We start from the raw sequence: 22,323 nt of genomic DNA, 5'->3' as shown, positions 1-22,323 counted from the left end.
TTTTGACATGGATTAGTGATTGGTTAAATTTGACAAATAGAAATATACTTTCTCTTGAAGGATGGGATTTGTTATTTGGTTGGCAGGCATATTTAATTTATGATAAGAAAGTAGATAGAATTTTTAAGGCTCATATTTTGAGAAATGCCTTGCTTCGAGTTTGGAAGAAATATTATTACAGATTAAATTATAAGATTCCAATCTGGACAAGTCCAGGACAGATGATAGAGGGGATATCTAGGGGAGTTAAACTGGATAAAGTTTCATATAAAGAATTACTTTTGCCGGTAGGACAAGATTGGCAACTTAAATCTCTGGGAGATTTGAAACAAGAGAATATTGAATACTCATGGTTTTACTATAGCCAATTGTCTATGAGGTGGAGTTTGGATCAAAAACTTGGTATTACAGTACAGGATGTGAATTTGATTAAACAGATTAGAGATCAATCTCAAGCTCATATAAAAAGAATTTATGGTGTATTGGTTGAATTGGATTCGGAAACAGAATTGGTGAAGGATTGTATGATAAAATGGGCTCAAAATATAGAAGAGCCGATCTTACTGGAGACATGGGAGACAATTTGGATTAGGAATGTAAAATTTACTCAAGCACAGAATTTAAGAGAAAACTTTTACAAAATGTTTTATAGGTGGCATTTGGATCCTCAAAAATTATCTTGTATGTATTCTAATTTACAACCTAAGTGTTGGAGGTGTGGAAATTTAGATGCAACTTACTTTCATGTGTGGTGGACTTGTAGGGTGGTTAAAGCATTTTGGATAAAGATTTGGTGGAACATTCAAAATGTCTTTAAGAAAAAGATAAAGTTTAAGCCTCAGCTATTTTTGTTGGGTATTATGGAAAATTTGGATAAAAAAGAAATGGAATTGATGTTGAATTTGATAACTGCTGCGAGGTTATTGATAGCTCAATGTTGGAAAACGGATCGTTTGCCTACTATAGAAGATTGGGCATTTAAAGTTTCAAACTTAGCAGAAATGGCTAAGATTTCAGCCTATGTGAAGGATTACTCACAAGAAAGATATATATTGGTTTGGAGAAGATGGATAGATTATATTGAGAAGAAATATGGAACTAAAAAGTTTCATTTGGTTTTTGAGTAAATTTGTGATTGTTAATGTAGTATATTTTATTAAAATTAAATAATTTGTAATAATGATGTTTAATATGTTAGTTTAGGAGAGAGCTTAAGGATGTTATAGAATTTTTAACTTAAGGGTAATATAATTTAAGACAGAGTATAATTATTGTATTGTAAACCCTGTGTGTAGCTCTGGGAAGTCGGGGGGAAGGGAGGTGGGTGGGTAAGGGTGGGGTTTGAGGGAGGTGGGGAGTTATATTGTAAAACTTTTAAAAATTTTCAATAAAAAAAAAAGGAAAGCTCTTGTAAACAGCAAAGGTGAAGGCTGAATATAGAAAACAAGCAATTGAAAGCCTTTGTTAATTCAAAGAACAAGCCAATGTATGGACAATACTGGAAGAATATAGAAGGAAAAGCAGATAAGAACTTCACAGGGAGTTGGTTAAGATCAGCAGTGTTAAACAAAGAAACAGAGGCTTTATTTTAGCAGCTCAAAAATAATTTTTGCCAACTAATTGTATGAAGCTGAAAATTTAGTATCTAACAAAGTACAGTAAATGTCCCCTTTGTAGTAAAAATGATGAAACAATTGACAATTTGATCAATAGCTGCAGCAAAATTTAAGAAACTGTTTAAAAGCAGCATCATGACATAAGTCGCCAATATTATTCATCAGAAACTTTGCAAGAGGTTTTGATTTAAACGTAGTAAAAAAATTACTAAGACTATCAAGTTGAGATTTTGGCAAATGAGCAGGTTAAGATCATAACAGACAAGGATCTTGTTCATAACATGCCTGATATAACAGTTATTCAAAAGAAGAAACTCTGGTTCATTGATGTTACTATTACAAGTGATGCTAGGACTGAAGAAGAAACATTGGAAAAAGTTACAAAAAATAAAAAATACCAAATATCAGATCAAAGTTGAATGTTTATGGAAGAAGAAATTTGTTGTTATTTCAGTTATTATTGGAGCCCTCAGAGCAGTATCTAAAGGAATCTCTCAGTATCTGGAAATATTGAATTTATTGTACCTGAACACTCTAATTTTACAAAACACCAGCTTGTTTAGCACTGGCTACCTTAATAATCCTGGTGAGGATGTGAATTATTAAGTTTCCACCAGTCTTATATTTTGAATCTAACTGTAGATTATCTATACATAATAATAATAATGCCAGTGAAACACTATCTTGATGTAATTGTGAGGTTTGCATCTTTGAGGATTTTATGAAACTATGCCAGAGGCTCAGCCATACTGGACAGGTCTTATCACAGACCCAGACAAGGAATGCTTTTCCCATAAACAATATAGTGAGACATAATTTACAGATATCAGGTCAAGAACCATGCTAGGTATTGAAGTTCCTTCACATCTAGTGACACATGGACTAAAGCACTCAGGTCTGTTGGCTAAGCAACTAGGGCTAGCAAATATATAGTACTAGGCACCTCAGGTGCAATCCTAAAACATCTGGAGCATCATTTGACATTAGCCGCATTGAAAAAAACCTCCATTAATCAAAACTTTCCCAATACTTTATATCAATTGTAAATATCAATCTGCGTAAAGCAGGGATAATTTTGAGTTTTAGATAGCAGTTTAGACTATAATTGTACTTCCTTTTCAGACACTCTGACTTGGATATGACCATGCTGGGTGGTAATTGTGAAATTCAGAGTCCCACAACTAACAAGGGCAGTGTCTTAGAAGAGGATGCTGTAGAGATTATCATAAGTGGCATTTGAGAGATGATTGCATGTCTTACACAGCACTAATAAGAAAGTATGTAAGGAATTAACTTCTGTGGAAATTTAAGCTATTTAGTTGGTGCAACATCTGTTCTATACTGTAAATTGGACTGAAGTATCCAGATGGCACTGTTGTTTTCTGGTGTATTATAACTATTCAACTTAATATTTTATGTTGTTAGCTTAATTGTAAATCCCAGACACCTGATTAAATTACATCACTATGGTGTGAAATATTGTGCAGAAAATAGGAGTGAAGCAACACGTGAAAAATAGGGTTCTGTAACTTTTCTGGGTCCATGGATGAAACAAAAAACAGGCAAAATTGTTTTCCACTAGCAGGTGAATGACATAACAAACTAATTGTCTAGATCAGTTGATTCCAACTAGTTTAATGTCTAAAAAAATACAACACACAAACACAAAAGACCTAGTTCTAGAGGTTAAGGCTAGAAAGTAGGAGAGTAGTCCTGCCTTAGGCACAAAGTAGTCCTGCCTTAGGCACAAAGCCATCTGGGTGACTTTGGGTCAATCATTCAGTCTCATTCTAGGAAGGAGACAAGGGTAATCATCTAAGAAATCTTGCCAATATTTTTTTTAATAAAATAAAAAGTTGAAATCTTGCCAAAAGAAAACTGCAGAGACTTGTTCAAACAGTTACTGGGAATCACGAATGACTAACCAAGTGTACCAGAATCCATTCCAAAGCACTGTTCCAGTTTAGAATCCAAATAAAGCATATTTCTAATGAGAACTCAGATAAAATTCTTAAATAAATTAGGGGCAGCCTGGAACATCATTTTGGTGACAGGCAGGGAATGATATGTTGGGAAGCAAAGCACTGGCTACACTTTGGGCATGCTCTCCCACTGTCTTACGCTGCTGCCGTCTTCAGATTCCTTGCATTCAACCACAATTGGCTCTTCAGAGACCTTAAGTTAAGGGAACTCCTGGATCAAATCACATTTATGCAGCTTCTTCCCTGTCATAGATCCCTTAGTTTACAGAGAAACTAAGATATATAGATGAAATGGAAGACAAGATATCCAGACCACAAATGGTGGCCAATGCAATTGAGCATGAGCTAGATTTAATATTACTTCTTGCTGGCAATAATAAAGGTGAAACATCTCTATTTCTCTACCCTTATTGGTCCATATGGCAGCCCTGTTTAGAATAATCTAGTTCTTTTTGAGAAAGGTGGAGATCTAGGATTGCTTTGAGGAATATGCTAAGCATATGTTGAGTAACATTGCTTGTATTAGGTCCATTTTGCACTCTGGACTTGAGACAGGTCTTATGGAGTTTACAGTGTGTCTTACTTATCTGGAAGTTTGATCCTGTTAGTTCTGATGAATTGGTCAGAGTTGTTGGAATTATAAACTCACCCATTCATGTACTAGATCCATTTTCTCCTGGTTAAGTAAGATTTCTTGTGTTGGGCAATTTTCTTTTTACCACCAACCTTGCCATTTTAGGGAAGTCTGTTGAAAAGGTGGTCACATTGCAGCTACAGAGAACTGCAGAGGAAGCAAATTATTTCAGTTTAGTTTCAGTCCTAGATATGAGACTGAAAAAGCAGAAGCCTCCCAAAGGCTTCCACCCTAATTTCTTGAAATGCAGTTTCCATCATTTTAATTTGTGGAATATGGACATTTTATCGCTAAATTTCAATAGGGCAGATTCAGTTTACTGAAGGAAGGCAGTACAATGGAATGCTGGCGAACCACAGAATGATTTGTGCCACTGCTCAAATACTTCTTTGTGTCTGCTGAGATCTTTTCTGTACAGGTTGTCCTAAACTCATGACCACAACTAAACCCAAAACCTACGTTGCTAAGTGAGATAGTTGTTAAATGAGTTTTGCCCCATTTTACAATCTTTCTTGCCACAGTTGTTAAGTGAATCACTGCACTTGTTGTTAGTAACATGGTTATTAAGTGAATGTGTCTTTCCCATTTACTTTGCTTGTTACAAGGCCCCAAAGGTAATCATGTGAACCTAGAACACTGTGACTGTCATAAATATTAGTCGGTTGCCAAGTGTCCGAATTTTGATCATGTGACCATGGGGATGCCACAATAGTTGTAAGTGTGAAAAATAGACATAAGTCATTTTTTTCAGTGTCATTATAACTTTCAATGATTACTAAATGAATTGTAAGTCGAAGACAACCTGTAATTTCAGTAGTTATAGTTTCTTTTTGAGAAACAGTATTTTGTTAGTTGCTACTTTTAGAGAATAAGTTTGAAAAATAAAATATTTTCATTTCTATTATGTCCTCAAGCTTTTGAAGTATCTTTATTTCAAAGACCTTTTATGCATGGGAGCAGTCTTTCTTTTCCTTTCCTTTCCTTTCCTTTCCTTTCCTTTCCTTTCCTTTCCTTTCCTTTCTCTCATGACATTTTTCCTTCCTTCCTTCCTTCCTTCCTTCCTTCCTTCCTTCCTTCCTTCCTTCCTTCCTTCCTTCCTTCCTTCCTTCCTTCCTTCCTTTCCCCAGCAGTTCTAATTATGCCTGAATATTTAAAACAAACACTTGCTTATCTTGTCTCTTTCTAATTTCTTTCCACTCTTTTCATTTACCCCCCCCCAAAAAAAATTACAACACCACGAACCTTCTTTGCTTTTGTTTAGCCTTATCTGTAAAGCACAATTAACAATAACAGGAATATTTTATAACCTTGTTCTCAAGAAGCAATTCCTATCAAAGCAATTCTAGCAGCAATATCAGCAATAATGAAAACAAAATAAATAATATTTATAACCATCATTATCACTGTATAGCTTTCTGCTTGTGCCCCAATGACACTATTTAAACAAAGTATATAGTAGTACTTCTCTTTACTTCTCTCTGTGCAGTACAGCAAAACCTCTTCAAAAACATTTCCTGCACAGTCAATCTTTTTTCTGCTAATTTTTCTGAGTCTTGTCTGCCTTTTCTATTCTATTCCACTTTTCCCATTTTTAGCCAATATGCTTCCTGATTCCTACTCCTTATTTTCTGGCTATATGATTGAATTTATTTTATTCTATACTATGCCCTCTTTGCCACCCTCTTTCTGTGTAATTCTGAATGTACCTTCCTTGCTGCCTCCTATTATTTAATTTTATAATGCTTTCTGGGATACAAATAACTAAACAAGATATCACAGTGTATTGATACAGTGCATTATTAATAACATTGTCCTTAAATAGCTTTCCAATTAATAGAATGATGTGGCAGAGAATAATGGGATACAAGGTATATAGGAGAGCATTTAACATGTAGTAGGGCTGGCAAAGAAATTCCTACATACAGTATGTTCTTTCATTTCCACACCCAATCATACAATCTAATAGGTATTGCACACCAAATCATCAATTGTAACTGAACGTTATAACGTATTTATGGTAATTCACCAAGAATAGCTCAATAAATGATTGCAAATGAGTAAAAATTAACATCCAAACAAGAGCCCAAAGGAATTGTTTAGCTTCATGAAGTTTCCTAGCGGCATCTTCAAGCAAAATTCAATTTTGCTTGAAATTGCAAAATTGCAAATTGCTTGGAATTGCAAAATTGCAAATTGCTTGAAATTGTAAATTCAATTTCAAAGGAAAAATAAAAAATAAACCATTTATTAATATTTTACATTGTTCTTCAAATCATATTTCCTAAATGATTTGCAAAAAAAGGAAAAATACATATGCACAAAAAGTAGGAGAGCCAAAAGTTTCCTTTCATAGGAAGAGAGAGACCCACTTCTACATATTAACTCTACTTAATAAGCTCTGTGATGAGATTAAGGTAAAAGTAAAGACAGAATGCAGAAGACTGTGCTCTTGAATGTAGCCTTATAAAACTATACCGAGGTGGAAGGCAGGGTACCTTCCATAAGCTCATATTCAGTGGGAACAGAGCTGTGTGACATGTCAAGGAATTCATGGAATTGAAATGCTTGAAAACGTTCATTTAGACTCTAAGATCCCTATTTCAGACTAGGAACAACTTTCTAAATCTAAACATTACATTAATAATAAGCACTCATGATACTACACTGAAAAACTCAGTTTTTTTATTACCTATAGGCAGTGCCCTGGCCCTGCTGTTCCTATTCCTGCCACTGATGTGCTGCATTCCAACAACTATAGTCTTAAGCATGGACACAGGAAGCCAATGGAGGAGATGAGGGCATGACATTGTAAATGATGAGGACAGTGGCTGCTGCATAGAGTAAGGAGCATGAGACAAAAGCTCTACTCAGCTAGTTGGATACCCAATACCAAAGGACATGAAGGTGTGCCATCCTGCCTGTAGTGATAGTGTACCTGCTCAGAACTTATTGAAGCCTAGGCCCTGTGCAGGATAGTCAGACATCTAGAATTAGGATAGAATTTCTGGATTTTTTTAAAATTGCTGTCTTCCTACTCCACCTTCCGAAGACACACTTTTTATTTGCCTTTTTTTTTTGTTATCTCTGCTTCTGTTTCCTCTTCAGATATATTGTTCCCTAACCCTAGTGGTTGTCTGGGTTTTTGCATCTGAGACCAGTAAATCTGTATACATCTGAAGACTGGTGGGGGAAGGTGGAATAAGAGAAGTGCTATGTGTATGAAACAAAAAATAAAATAAAATAAAAATTTGTCAAGGAAATGTTCTACTTAATTAGACTGAATATGGAGATAGAAACATGCATTGCAGTATTTTGCCCAGAGACACAAAGAAATTTTAGAAGGAACACTGCTTAACTAGCTAATCCAAAATGTCAAAATGAAAAACTTCTTTTAATTCAGAATGGTCAAAAGAACATTTAGAACATATATTTAGAACAAAAAGTAGAAAAGGGGGACCATTGTGCATTGTGCATTCTACGTGCTGCGCCACTGTGATACGGTTTTAGCAAGAAGGAAAGGGCACTCTTCAAAATGTTGTTAGAGAACAAGCTGCTAGATAAGGCCAGGAAAGGGCATAAATATCAACACAAATCTGTACAGATTTTCTGAGAATGTGTCTAGCATTACTCTTTATTATCACAAGTGTTTTTAGTTGGAGGTGCATTGTAAAAAGAAACTGCTGGTTGGTGTTCTCCTTTATTTCATTATGTCTTTCTTTCTTGTGGTTACTATCCTTTTCTCTTAGGTTGTTCTTGTTTTTTAAATAGCAGTTCTAGCCTTGTGGGTGCCACCAACCTAGCCAGACACTAGGCAAGGTCATGTCACCATCTCCTTAACTACTTTGTGGGAAGTGCCCCCCCGAGAAAGAAATATTTTGAGGAATATTAAAAAGGCAGAATACTATATTTCCCCAAAGGATCTTAAAAGCAGAGGAGCAGGCCCAGTTTTTCTTAATAGCCCCAGTAGAAACTCAGAAACCACCTTTTAGAAATGCATATTTGATAATCCCATTCAGACCCATTCATGAGCAAATACCACCAGGCAGAAGCCCATTCAAGACAAGATATTTTGAAATCCCTTTCAGCAAAACTGATAGCTAACAATAGCAGAGTGATAGAATTAGAACCAGCAACCCATTACTAGTGGTGGGATTCAAATATGTGAACAACCAGTTCTTTGTGTGGATGCTGCTTATGGAAGTCCATTCTAGGCCTGGGCAACAAAAAATTAGTTACTGGTTCTGCTGAAGTGGTGCGAACTGGCTGAATCCCACCACTGCCTCTTACCCCAAAAAAATCCAACACAGGACATAGTCATCAGCCACAGCCACAGGGAAGCAGGATATGACCTTTGGCACATAATAGGATTAACCCACCACCATCAGAATACCAAAAGGGCACACTCAGGTCAAAGTACATGACACAGGAAATACAAAGCCTCAAAAGAAGCAACTCCAAACATAAAAGCCCAAGAAGATATAATAACCCACCACTCCCAGCAACATGTGGTCAGCTTTCCTAGAGCCACACTTCTGTCTGGCTCTGCTCTTCAATAAACTACAACCTTCTTTCTAAAGCAGTCTCCATTTTGTTTATTTCTGGCTTGGACTGGATCCTGATGAAGATTTTCCTTTCAACAGCTTCTTTCCTGGAACAATGTAGTATATAAAAACCCAGGAAAAGATGCATCTTTAAGGCTGAAAAGTATTTTTACACCCATTCTAAAATCACCTTTTTCTGTTTTATATTCAAGTATCTACATGATTTAATTTATTAACTAATTTCAATTTGCCCATTTCTGAGTTGACCAAGTTTAGATACTTGCAGAGTTAGTTTTTTTTAATCTCTCCAGGTCTGTTTGTATGTTTTTGTCTGAGAATTAGTCTATATTAATAATTGCTAGTACTTTTAATCTATAAAACTGCATCAAGGATTATCTTTTTGCATTTGTTTGTTTAACTGTTTTTATTTTCAGCCCTGGAAATATTTTCCATTGTGTCCAAAAATTCCTTTAGCTAAATGTATCTTGTATTTTTTTGATTGATTTCATATTGTTTTATGTTCCATTTTGTTGATTAATTATACTATATAACATTGGAAGATATGCTTCCGAAAATCATATTTCTGGTAACATTGATAATTTGTACTGGGAAAATGGGAGTTAAATTTCTAGCATTTAAAATATGCAGACTAGCTGCCTGTGATATCTTCAAGGTTTTTTTTTTAATTTTATTTTTGAAAGAAGTAATTAATACTTTGCTTTTAAGGAGATGTGAAGTTCCCACTCCTGGCAACAGTTGCCAACCTAAAGCACTACACTAGAGAATTCTGTCATCCACTGATAACAATTTGACTGATTAAAATCTAACTTTTTGCAAATGTATATTAATTGGATATTAATATCCTCTGTGTTCTTATCCTCCAACAGTGCCACAGTTCCTTACCTCCTTTATTTTATTTCCTTTCAATTACCTTAACACAAGTTCCCAGATGTATCTACAACTAGTCTCAGGGCCTTTTATTCAGGTTTTGTCTTTATCAAATTTATCAAATCTATTATTTTTATCATCACTGTGATAAATTTCTGTCAATAATCTCATGAAATGTTTATATGTATTTTCTTCATTGGATTATTATTACTTTAGTTTAAAATGTGATTACACAAGAAGTTCGTGGTCTGAGACACAGTCAGTACCATGAATAGACCTTTTCCCCCTTCGTTTGCAGAGATATAGTCAAACTTCACTGTTATTCTTCTGATGATGTTGATTTCAGCAAAGTTGTTGACAAGGTTCCACACAACATTCTAATAGATAAGCTATTAAAATATGGCAATACAGTGAAGTAGGTTCACAACTAATTGGCTAATTACACCCAGAGGATCAGCATTAATGACTCTGCCTAAATATGAAGAGTACTAACCAGTGTGATCTGACTAGGATCTGTCTTGAAATCAGTATTGTTCAACATTTTATTTGTAACCCAAATCTAGGCTAAATATCTGGCTGAGTCTGCGACCAACCACAATAATAAAAATCCCAGTAACAAAGTTCTTCTGAGAGAAAACTGACTGAGCTCAAGTTATTTTTTTTTCTCCCCTCCACCCAAATTTAGTCTTTCACAGAACTTCATTCATGATCTCCCGGAATGCTAGGACTCCATGGAACACTCTTTGAAAATGTTTTATATCTTCAGGAGATAAATTAACATTCCAATTAATTCATCAGTGTAAGAGGACAGAAAGTAATTTGCTTCCATTTTTTCTTTAACCTGTTTTGAAGTCTAGTTTTAATTTTTGGATTAAAAGATTTAAGAGAATCACAGAAGGAACTGAATTAAGAGTTCATTGCCCATTTTTTTTTGCATTAGCAGAATAATTGAATAAATTGATGAAAAGTTATTTCACAAGTGAAATGATATCATATTTCATTTGATGTAGAAGAGTAATAACTGTTGGTGTAGCTCACTCAATGATGTTCTCCTATTTCAAACTCCCAAATCTATCCTCTAAACCAGGGGTCCCCAATCCCCAGGCCATGGACCGGTACTGATTAGGAACCAGGCTGCACAGCTGGACATGAGTGGTGGGTAAGTGAGCAAAGCCTCATCTGTTTTTACAGCTGCTTCCCCAGTGCTAGCATCACCACCTCTGCTCCACCTCTGATCATTAGGCATTAGATTGTCATTGGAACCTGAACTCTACTGTACACTGTGCATGTGAGGAATCTAGGTTGCGCACTCTTCTCCCACCCCTTTCTGTGGAAAAATTGTCTTCCATGAAACAGGTACCTGGTGCCAAAAAGTTTAGGGACAGCTGCTCTAAACTTCAAGTTGATTTTAAGAAAGAAAACTGATACTCAGAATTTTTATTATACACTATAATTTAGACTGTTGCAAACTGGAAGATAACTGAACACTTTCAAAACTGAAATATAAATTTTCCCCCAGACACTAAAATTTGTAAACACTAAGACAAAATCTAAACTTCATCTCAGGTCTGGCTCAGAGTTAACATGTATAACTGTCATTGGCATGCTTATAACACCTGTTATAACAATCTTTGTGAGTTAATGACCTCCTCAAGTGGGTTCATGTATATGTTGACTAAGAGAAGTAAAAGAGTCAAACCTTGTGGGATGCCACAAAGGAGAACCCTAGGAATAAACCTCTTCTTCCCGCTTCCAAAATTGAAGGCAGCAACCTGAATATAGCAATGTAATCAAACAATAATATCAGTTCACATTTCTGAAAAGAGATTTCTGAAACAGCAGATATGAAGAATGAATCAAGAACAAAGAGAAACATTGAGTTCAATTAAAGGGAACTTGATCTTGAAAATACTTGTTACTATATATGACATTAAGAGGATTGGAAATGTAAAATCAGTGACCATGTGGAAAATTCAGTGTGAAATTGTTGAAATTATATTAGAATTCAAATCAAAGTTGTGAGAATTATGTCATTCTGGGGGTCTACATTATTACATAGTGGCATATGGATGCTATTACATTGATAACTTTTTTCTTATAGTCAGATTTCTTTCCCATAAGGGAATTAGTAGTGTTTTATAATCAGCTGATTGTGGAATTCTTGGTACTCTCTGAGCATGAATATTGCAGATATTTCATTACATAGGTTGATAATATCAGTGCAAACAAACAATCACGTGTTTAGACAGCACCAAGAGCTCAGTAATTCAACCCCAATCTAGAAGTGGATTGTTTAAAATAAGACTCAATGGATAAAATAGGAGGTCCTCATTTAGCTATTTGTTGTACTAACATGAAGGGGAGAATATTTCCCAACTAATTTCTTTAAAGAGAGTAATGAAAGTATAGAAATTGAGGTGAAGCCAGGTTCTGCTTTCTAGTTAATTGGGCAGAGGGGGAGGAAAGGACAATTTAGGATTATCTCCCACTGGCTTTGAACAATGATGTAGATCAGGGGTTCCCAACCTGTGGGCCATGGCCCACTACCAGGCCATGGCCTGCTGGTCACCAGGCCGCGGGACAGGCCTGCCAATGCATGCACGTGTACATGCACACACACCCACTCGCGCTAGCACCATGGCCACAGGCATGAAAATGGGACACCGCACTGCGGGGCACAAAAACAGGATGCTGCTGTACCATGTGCATGAAAAAAGGATGCCACCACACCACATGGGTAAAAAATGGGATGCTGTGCCATGGGGTGCAAAAACAGGATGCTGCCGCACTGCGGGGTGCAAAAATGGGCCAGCGGCAAGCCTTGGGGCATAAAACATTCCACTGCTGCACTATGGGACAAGAAAATGGGACATGGCAAAAAGGGACGCCGCACCACAGGGCATGAAAACAGGATGCTGCACAGTACAAGAATAGAGCAGGGTTAGTGAGTATCATGTGGATGCTAGCACCACCCCATTTACATTGCACATGTGCAAGTGGGCCCGTTCACACGTGCATGCATGCATGTAAAATGCTGCGTCTTCCCTTTCCCTCCGGTCAGCCAACTGAGAAAGGTTGGTGACCTCTGATGTAGATTTTGCTACTTTTCTTTAAGAGAAAGTTAAACACATTATTATATGCTCAATGTATCAGTTTTTCTATGAAGAAAACTGACATTTTTTTAAACATGAGAATAGTCAGTAGCAGAAGACAATTCCTCAAGTTATGGCAGTATTCCACTCATATCATTCTTAGGTTTGCCATTCATAAGCATAAGAGCTTATGGATCCTTGCTGAGAGTCAAATATCTCCCCATATCCAAAGGCTCAACTGCATATAATTGAAAAAAAAAAGATTACATTTCATTACATTCAAATACTGTGGAGCTTATTTAAAAGCATGATTAGATCTACAGGTATTATAAAGTTTGTTGTATTTTATTTTGCCACTGAAAGCTAGCACATTATGCATGTTGTGATTGCTACTTCCATCCATCCACATTTTAAAAAAACCTTTAATATTATCCCTTCTGTGCTTGTTTGCATTGCTAATATCAGTAGTTAATGCAAGCAAGCAGTTACACTAGATAATTACTCAGCTATAACCAAGCCAAGTGGATTTCTTTTTTTCTTTTCTTTTTCTTTTTCATTATGAAGTAAATTAACATAAAATATGCACTGTAGCAAAAAGCAGAACAAAATTAAACAGATGTTCTTGCCTATACTTCAATGGGCCCACAAGTATTAAAGACAAACTATAAGGGCTTAATATATGATAGCTCACAGAGGGCAGTCTCATTAGTGGATGTACATTTACTTGTGTACCTCTGTGTGTGTATGTGTGTGTGTATGTTTGTGTGTGTGTGTTTGTGTGTGTGTACGCACAAGGACATGTATGGGTGTGTGTTGTGGTTTGTATGTTTTTTTTCATTTTTATTTATTTGTTTTACTTCTATTTCACCCATCTCACGGTGCCACACTATATGAAAACCATTCCCCTGTAAAGTAACATCTAATAGATTATTTTTATAAACCAGTTTTAAAACCTGCCATACCTGTTACATATCTGTTTGGAGAAATTAGTCTACTATTAATAACTTGAACTATTCTTACTCATTGAACATTCTTTCCAATTTTTTCCCCTCACAAGAAAATTTTCTTTTGTTCATCTACATATAGTATCTACACTTTTTCCCCCTTTCCTCTGGCTGACTGGACTTTTCATTTGAATACTCTATTTCCGGTTGGCCACATATGACTCAATCTAACTCTATAAGTGAAAATAAGGAAATAATTAAGTGAAATCTGTATTGGTAGAATTATTTCAGTAGGTATTTCAGAACAATAACAAATTCAGTTTCATATCTCAATAACCTCTCTTTTGGTTTATGAATGTAAATATCAGTTTACTCATTTCTTCATTTTACCCTGCCTTTTTTTAAAAAAAAAAATTATCAATAACTCAAGGCAGCAAACATACCTAATACTCCTTCCTCCTCCTATTTCCCAACAACCCTGTGAAAGTTGAACTGAGAGGGAGTGACTGACTCAAGGTTACCCAGGAAGCTTTTGTTGCTAAGGCAGGATTAGGATTGACAGTTTCCTGGTTTCTAGCTTCATGCCTTGAACCAAAGTTTTGCCCCCAGGGACTGGTTTCGTGGAAGACACTTTTTCTGTGGCCTGGGGGTGGGGGAGATGGTTTGATTTCATTCACTTGTTTGCCACTCAACCAGTTTCATGGAACACATTTTTTCCCCACAGACCGGGAATGGGGATGGTTTCGGTTTTGCTCACCAGCTGCTCATCTCCAGCTGTGCAGTCTGATTTCTAAGAGACCACAGGCCAGTACCAGCCTGTAGTCCAGGGACTGGTGACCCCTGCCTTAAACTACTATATCAAACTGTCTCTCTTTGTTTGTTTTTTCCATTATTTTACATTAAGTGAACAAATATCAGCAGAGAAAGTTTGCTGTTTCAAAACCTGCAGTGAATGTCTTCCAAGAAACTAGTTCCGTGATATAGAAGGTACATGCAGATAAATAAACCCTGTAATACCATAACATCAAGACATTTTAAAGTATTAGAAGGTTCCAATAATGACTTCATGTAAAAGTCTGACATCATAAACACCATGGTTAAATAAGCTAAGACCATAAGAAACCATATAACCCGCCTCAACTGCCAGGCATTTTTCTAACAGACTATTTAATAATCTCTTCCAACTAGTAAAAAACATAAAGTTTTCTATGCATTTTTAAATTTATACAAAGTGCTATCTTGCTTGTTGAAGATATGATAAGTAATTTAATGGGATACTTAACAGGGCAAACTAGATATTAGTAAATGAAACATTATTAAAACCACCTTGAATTATCCCAAATTAATTTTAATTTTCAGTGTAATAAATATTGAGAAATTCTATTCAGTACTAATGTTTTATAATGATGTTGATATAGTTATTTTAATAAACATTACAGGAACACTTTTCTAGTTTTTGTATATAGCCATTTTTATACCATTGAGCTAGAATTATTTTTGCTTTCTTTTGACCAATTCTGCTACCAATAATTGAATCATATTTTATTTATCTTATGTAGAAGTAAATATAGTTTTCCTGCCTATTATGTTACAGATGCTGTTTATATTTTTGTTTACACAACAACAGTCATATATTTGTATTTAATTTTAAAAATTAAGATTGAATACTGTATAATTAAAAAGATACTGTTATCTTTCAGTATGCATATTTGGTACTTACAGAATGTTATAGGAAAGCAAAGTTTGTGTTATAACAATAATCTTAAAAATAATTACATAAACTCTTTTTTTGGTTTCAAGTATTTTTAAACCCTTCCTCTCCCTCACAGGCAAGTGATGAACTGTGAAACATGTTGCGATCCAAATATTCTCCATATAGATTCACATAGAGTGTAGCAAACCAGATCTAAAAGATGGAGTTCCAGTGGTGGGATTCAGCCAGTTCTCATCACTTCAGCAGAACCAGTAGGTAATTTTTTGTTGCCCAGGCCCAGAATGGACTTCCGGAAGTGGCATCCACACAGAGAACCAGTTGTTCACATATTTGAATCCCATCACTGTGAAATTCATATTATGATGTCACAATATATGGTCCATCGTTTTGGCATCATTATGATTATGAACAGAAACTTTTTTTCCTTCTAACAATCAATATTTTTGCTAAGTAATTTGGAAGGTACCCGAGAATATGTCAAAATTTTAAAATGACATTATTATGATTGCAAACATGGACAGCTAGAGATTAAGAATGGATTTTGTATTTTTGTCCATTTTTCAAATTCTTCCCAAGGACCTTGGATAGGCAGATTTTTTAATAATATTAAAGGTATCCTCATTGGATGTAATCTATTCAATACTCTTGCAATTGACTGATAATGATTTTGCTGTTGTTATTGTTATTATTTATAGTAAAACTATATTGTTAGTTATTACGCAAATGAGGCATTATTTACATAAGAATGAATATTTTCTAGTCTTTGATCATTTTCATAGGCACATAAAATATAAATAAGTAAAAAAAAAGTTCTATCTTGAATAAGCAAAGAACATTATGGAAAGACAAATTAAAAGAAAATATGTACCATATAGACAAAAATCAAGATTTGAAAAAGTACAATATGGGGTTCTAGTTGAAAATGTAGAGTATTTTAAATAACATTTTTTAGGTCTAACCACAAGAAATGATGCATATTTGGAGGATAAGAATTCATAATAATCATTCAATGACTTACTTACTTATGAAAATCTGCCCACATATTTCTCTTTGTCACAGTTTCTCCAAGTGTATAGAAACAGACTATCGACTGCTGGAATTGCAAGGTTTAAATGTCCTTAGGTTTTTTTTAAGGCACTAGTTACAAGTGATAGCTTTTTTTATTCCCTGACAAGAAGTGAGCATCTCTAATTTGATTTTTTTATGTTTGAGAGAGGAATAAAACTGAGAAAATGTCTTTGTGTTTACATGAGTTATTTACTGAATTTCTGGAGACTTAAAGCATGTTTTACGCTGAATTTGAGAAGCATTTGTAACAATAAGTCAATAATAAAGCCTTAAGGTTTAATTCTAAACAGAATTATTATATTTATAATTTGGACAATTTCACTAAGGTACAACTATAAGATAGATGTATATGACAAGTATGGTCTGTGTACATTGCTTCATATTTGAAAGCAAAATGGTGAGAGTGCATCAGAGTGCAACATCTGACCAGGTGAAGACACATTTGGTTATGAAGTAGAGAGATGCTAGGTTTGTAGAACCTGCAATGCAAAACACCTTTTTTGCTTTCAGGTATGAAGAGCTGTGAAATGTCTACAAATGTGAACATTCAGGGAAAAATAATAATTCATCGGTTTTCCTTGAAAAACCAGAATAACACCCAATGACATTTTTTTATTTTAGAATAATCAATACAATAACACATGAAGTGTACCCATCACTGTACAATCCTTTGGACTTGAAAGCAAAATAAGGGGATTGAATTTAAGGGAAGTACAGAAGCGTATGCCTTATAATACACTATGTTAGTTGGAAATCATGTTGCAAAATCTTTCAGATTTTTAGCGAAGATGAGGAAGAAGAGGAGGAGGAGGTTTATAAGCTTGTCTATTGCTGGCTTTTTATCTAGAGCAGTGGTTCTCAACCTGTGGGTCGGGACCCCATTTGGGGTCGATCGACCATTTCACGGGGGTCGCCAAGCAAGGCTGTCCGCCATTTTTTTTGTCCACCAATTTTTTGTCTGCCATTTTTTCCCCCTTTTCCGGCGGGTGCCTTACCTCCCTTGGGCTGGGCCAGCTGGTGGTCAGCCTGCTCCATCTCTGCCGCTTGCCAGCTACGCCTCAGCTGGCGCAGGGGGCGGAACAACGCATGTGCGGCGCTCCCGGGCAGGGAAAGTCCTCGACTTACGACCGGTTGGGTAGTCCTCGACTTACGACCGGTTTAGTCCTCGACTTACGACCAGTTTAGTCCTCGACTTACGACCGGTTGGGGTCGCGGCATTAAAAAGGTTGAGAACCACTGATCTAGAGGTTCATGAACTTTGTATTAACTAGGCCTCAAAAATAGAAGAACAAAAACACACCAAAGAACGCTTTACAAATATTGTAAATTCAGTTGGTAATTGTAATTACTGTCAGACAGTGTTTATATTTTATAAATATAGAACACATCATGCTGTCCAGTCCTTGCATTCCTACTGGGGATACTGTGATGTACGTGCAAAAGAGCATGTCCATAGCACACCTTGTTCTTCCTCCTTCCCCCAAAGACAGCCATGGAAAGCATGTATGATAATCAGAGTTTTATACATGTATATAGGATTGAGCAAAGTGAACTTGGATCAGGAAATAGTGGTATAAAAAAGAATAGTGTATATATTTTAGTTCAGTGTTTTTGTTGCAAAGTATGCTTTCAGCGCGAAAGAGAATAGAATGCTGTGAATTATCCACTGAGAGACAGGTGCAAAGGAGCTGGCACTTTATTGTCTACAAGCAGGAATTTTGAAAGAACTTAGAGACAGGTCCTTTCTTCAAAATATGATAAAAAGGATGTTGTCAGTTACAGTTAGAAAAGGAAAACTGCACTTTTGGAGTGTTGCGCTTAAACATTTTATTTGCATAAGTCTGTGCATTTGATTCACTTAATAGTCAACTTGTAAGTAACTGCAGCAGCTGGACAGTTGGATGAAGCTGAACATGGCTAAAATCATATTCTTCTTAGCCTGTACTCCATCTGTCACTTTTCATCTATTATTTATTACTTTCCTGGACTGCATTTCAAGCAATGAAAATTATACCTAGAATAGTGAATGAGTCCTTGTGAATTCTTATAAAGCAGAAAATAAGGAAAGTTGTTCTAGATCAGATCTAGGGCCCATTTATTTCCAATGATTGCTAGTTATGTCCCTCTAGCAATGATGTAAATAAAAAAGTAAATAAAAGCTTTTCATTATAGACAACTAGCAGCTACTATTTAGAACAGGGGGATCAAGCTCGCAATGTCACGTGATGTGTCGTGACATATCACAACTTTTTTGCCATTGCCGGCAATGGGGTGGGTGTAGTTTCGCTATGATGCATCCGGCCCTTGGACCGGCAGTTTGACACCCCTGATTTAGAGGTTTAGCCATGCCAGTTGTGGACTGTAAAAACCTAGATCAGTGATGGCGAACCTTTTAGAGACCAAGTACCAAAAAAACCACCCCGCCTCAACCACAGAGCCACCCACCATCTCTACTGCCCGCCACAGATCAACCAGGCAGCCCTGCAACCACGTCCTCTGCCCATACCCTGCAGTATCTTCATGCAACGGGGCGCGAGGGCGGAGTCTTGTCCCTACTGCCCGGCTGCCATGTCCTTGGCTGCGCTACTCCATGCGGGCTGCATCTGGGGGCGACTGTCCTCCAGGAAGGCTACTGGTGAGGAGGGGGCCACGGGGGGAGGTGAGGCTGGGGCAATGGTGTGTGTGCTCACAGAGAGGGCTCTGAGTGCCACCTCTGGCACCCGTGCCATAGGTTCGCCACCACTGATCTAGATGATCACCAGATGGCAGATTTTTTTAAAAAAATATTTGCTGCCATCTAGTGGTCATCTTTTCTTCAATTTATGATAGCCACATCTAACTATGCAAGTTCAGTGTTAATATAAATTTTTATCATTGTTAATAGTCATCCTTAAATATATCTTCTTCACTTTGGCCCATATTTTGAAATCATCTATGCAAGTGACAATAAATGTACTAAGATTGTTAATATTTCATTTATCAAAATCTATAGTTGTTGGCCAAGAATTTTCATCCATTTTATTTTATACTATTGTTATTTTTTTCCTTTTTCTATATTGTCCATGTCATCCAAATCTCACTTTCCAACACAGATTTGTGATTTGTAAATGGTATGTTGTAAGTCTAATTTATTTTTCTTTTCACTTATTTTATTTTAGTCAAAACTAAATATGAACATCCTTGGTTCTGACTGAGAATATAATATGTGGGAAGAGATATTTCAGTCTTTCTTCACCATCTAGGATTTTCTACCTAATAACTGCCCTACAAATGATACAGCTTCAAGACTAGACTGATGTCTGCAATGGGCAGTAAAAATTGCATTTGATAGCCAAATCATTTTAACTCTGTGAAACCTAAATAACAGTGTTGTCTTATGGTTAAAAGACACATTTCCACAGAATAAAACTACTATAAAGTCCTATACAAAACAGGTCCACTCTAAAGGTCTGCTTCTCTTTTAGATTTTAAATATAACATGACACTATGTATGTAGTTCCAGTTTCTCATTGTCAGAGAATGCCAGTTTGTTGTGGCCAAGAGTTCTGGGACCTTTAGTCCCAACATATCTAGTCAGTACATTACTTAACAGAGATAAAATAAGAGATAATGTTGAATCTTAGGATTATTTTATTATTTTTTAGGGATGTTGATGAAGAATGTATCATAGGATTTCTAATTATATGACCTCAAGTATGATTCAGAGTTTCCACTGAATGTATTTCCTAGAACTTGGGTTCAGAATCATAATAATTAAATCATGAACCTTCAGAATTGTTTAATTCTGACATACATACACACACACATACACACACATAAAAAAAAACTAAATTTAAAACTAAAAAAAAATCCAAATAATTTGTCTTTGAATTAGCAGATAAGATTATCGTTGCAGTTGTCATTACCATTATTTGAAAACTTGTATTGATCACTCTCAAGGGGATAATGTGTCGATCACTACAGATGGGGCTAATTTACTTTTGTTAAATGGAGGGGGAGCAAATGACAATGGTCCAAACAATCATTTTCATTGATTAGAATTTTTAAAATTTTCTCAGATGTGATTGGATGGTTTAGGGTGATGTTGCTACCAAAATATCAGATGTCAATAAATTATCAAAATTACTATATATGGCTTTCATAAAGCTAAAATGTTATTTTTTTTTGAAGTAGACATCAACTTATGTTTTTATCTAATAAGGAGGAATTCAATTACAGAAAAATTCTTATGATTGAAAGATGAACTGTGGATAGGAAACAGATGGCTGAAACTACTTTTAATCTTTTAAAATCAAATTATTTCCAGCCTATCAGTAATCATAGCAATGTTTCAGTTTTAAGAATAAAATAGTTGAGACTCTCACATGAAGAGAAATGAGGAAGGCTAATATGGAGTATAACTTTTACAATGCTTGCTTTTATCAATCATTTTCAATTCTGCACATGTAAATTATATTAGTTGAAAGTTCCAAGATCAATATCTATAGAGAAAAAATCACATCTCATACTAAGCTCACATTCATCCGAGGATATAATTTCAAAGTAGAAATATATATTTTCCTGTTTTTTTAAAAAAAATATCTAATAATTGTCAAATCCTGTCACAATTTTCCTCAAGTTTGGTTTCATACATTCACATGGCAGTCTTTCCCATTTTTATTTGGGTTTTTATTAATTTTAGCTTGCAACATAGTTCATTGTTGAGCTATTATTAAACACTTATTGTTTCTTGTCAATAACTAGTGTATTCTATAAAGATTAATCCAATTGCTGAAAGGGAAATATTGTCAATAATATATTTTCAATCACATTCAGGCAAAGCAGATTACATTATATCAACAAAACCCACAATTTTAATCAAATGCAACTGAGAGATTTGTAAAGGAAAACATGGCCAACAAATATGTCTATATGAATAACCTTGATATTTTATGTTTGTGGGAGACAGCTAAAATTATCCCCTGGGCCGTGATCAGTTTTGAGGATAATTTCCTGAGTCATGACCCTCTAAAATCCTTTGTTTAACTGTAAAATATCTTGAAATCCCCAAGACATTTCTTTTGTCATCCATAAGTACTGGCAGGCAAACTATGGGTTCTTCTTTTTCCGAACTTTGAATATTCGCCAATACCTCATTACCTACTTGGCTTATAGTCTACTTCAGTTTCTAACACAGACAGGTGTACAATTCTCCAATACATATTCAAGATTAAAAACATATGGCCAAATGAAAAATTCTTGTTGCAGTTCTATCTGCAGAGCCCCACACATCTCAATTAAGCACCACAGCTAATTACTTCCCCAAGAGATCCTACTTATTTGTCTTTGGCCAATTATGGTACATAGCAAATATGCGCTCCTTCGTGCTTCCAAATGTGAATAATTTACAGTACACATCTGAATCCTGTAATAAATCATGCTAAATATTATTTATTTATTTACATTTCTTGGCAGAGTCCAACTCCAGTGGACTCTGGCTGGTGCACAAAATTAAAAAAGACATAAAACAGCAAAAGAAATTAAATCAATAGGCAGCTTGGGCTAAACTGCTCTAATGACAAAACCCACCAAACAAAACAGGGTCCATTAAACAAACAGCAAATGTCAACCCCACGTCTGGGACCCTGCCCAGAGTCTTTTCAAAGCTTTACAATGCCTTGGTAAGGCCACACTTGGAATACTGCATCCAGTTTTGGTCACCGCGATGTAAAAAAGATGTTGAGACTTTAGAAAGAGTGCAGAGAAGAGCAACAAAGATGATTAGGGGACTGGAGGCTAAAGCATATAAGGAACGGCTGCTGGAATTGGGTATGTCTAGTTTAATGAAGAGAAGGACGAGGGGGG

The sequence above is a fragment of the Protobothrops mucrosquamatus genome, unplaced genomic scaffold (genome assembly GCF_001527695.2).
Source record: "Protobothrops mucrosquamatus isolate PMUCROS unplaced genomic scaffold, P.Mucros_1.0 scaffold245, whole genome shotgun sequence".
NCBI classification, from domain to species: Eukaryota; Metazoa; Chordata; class Lepidosauria; order Squamata; family Viperidae; genus Protobothrops; species Protobothrops mucrosquamatus.
This window is presented reverse-complemented; position numbering follows the sequence as displayed.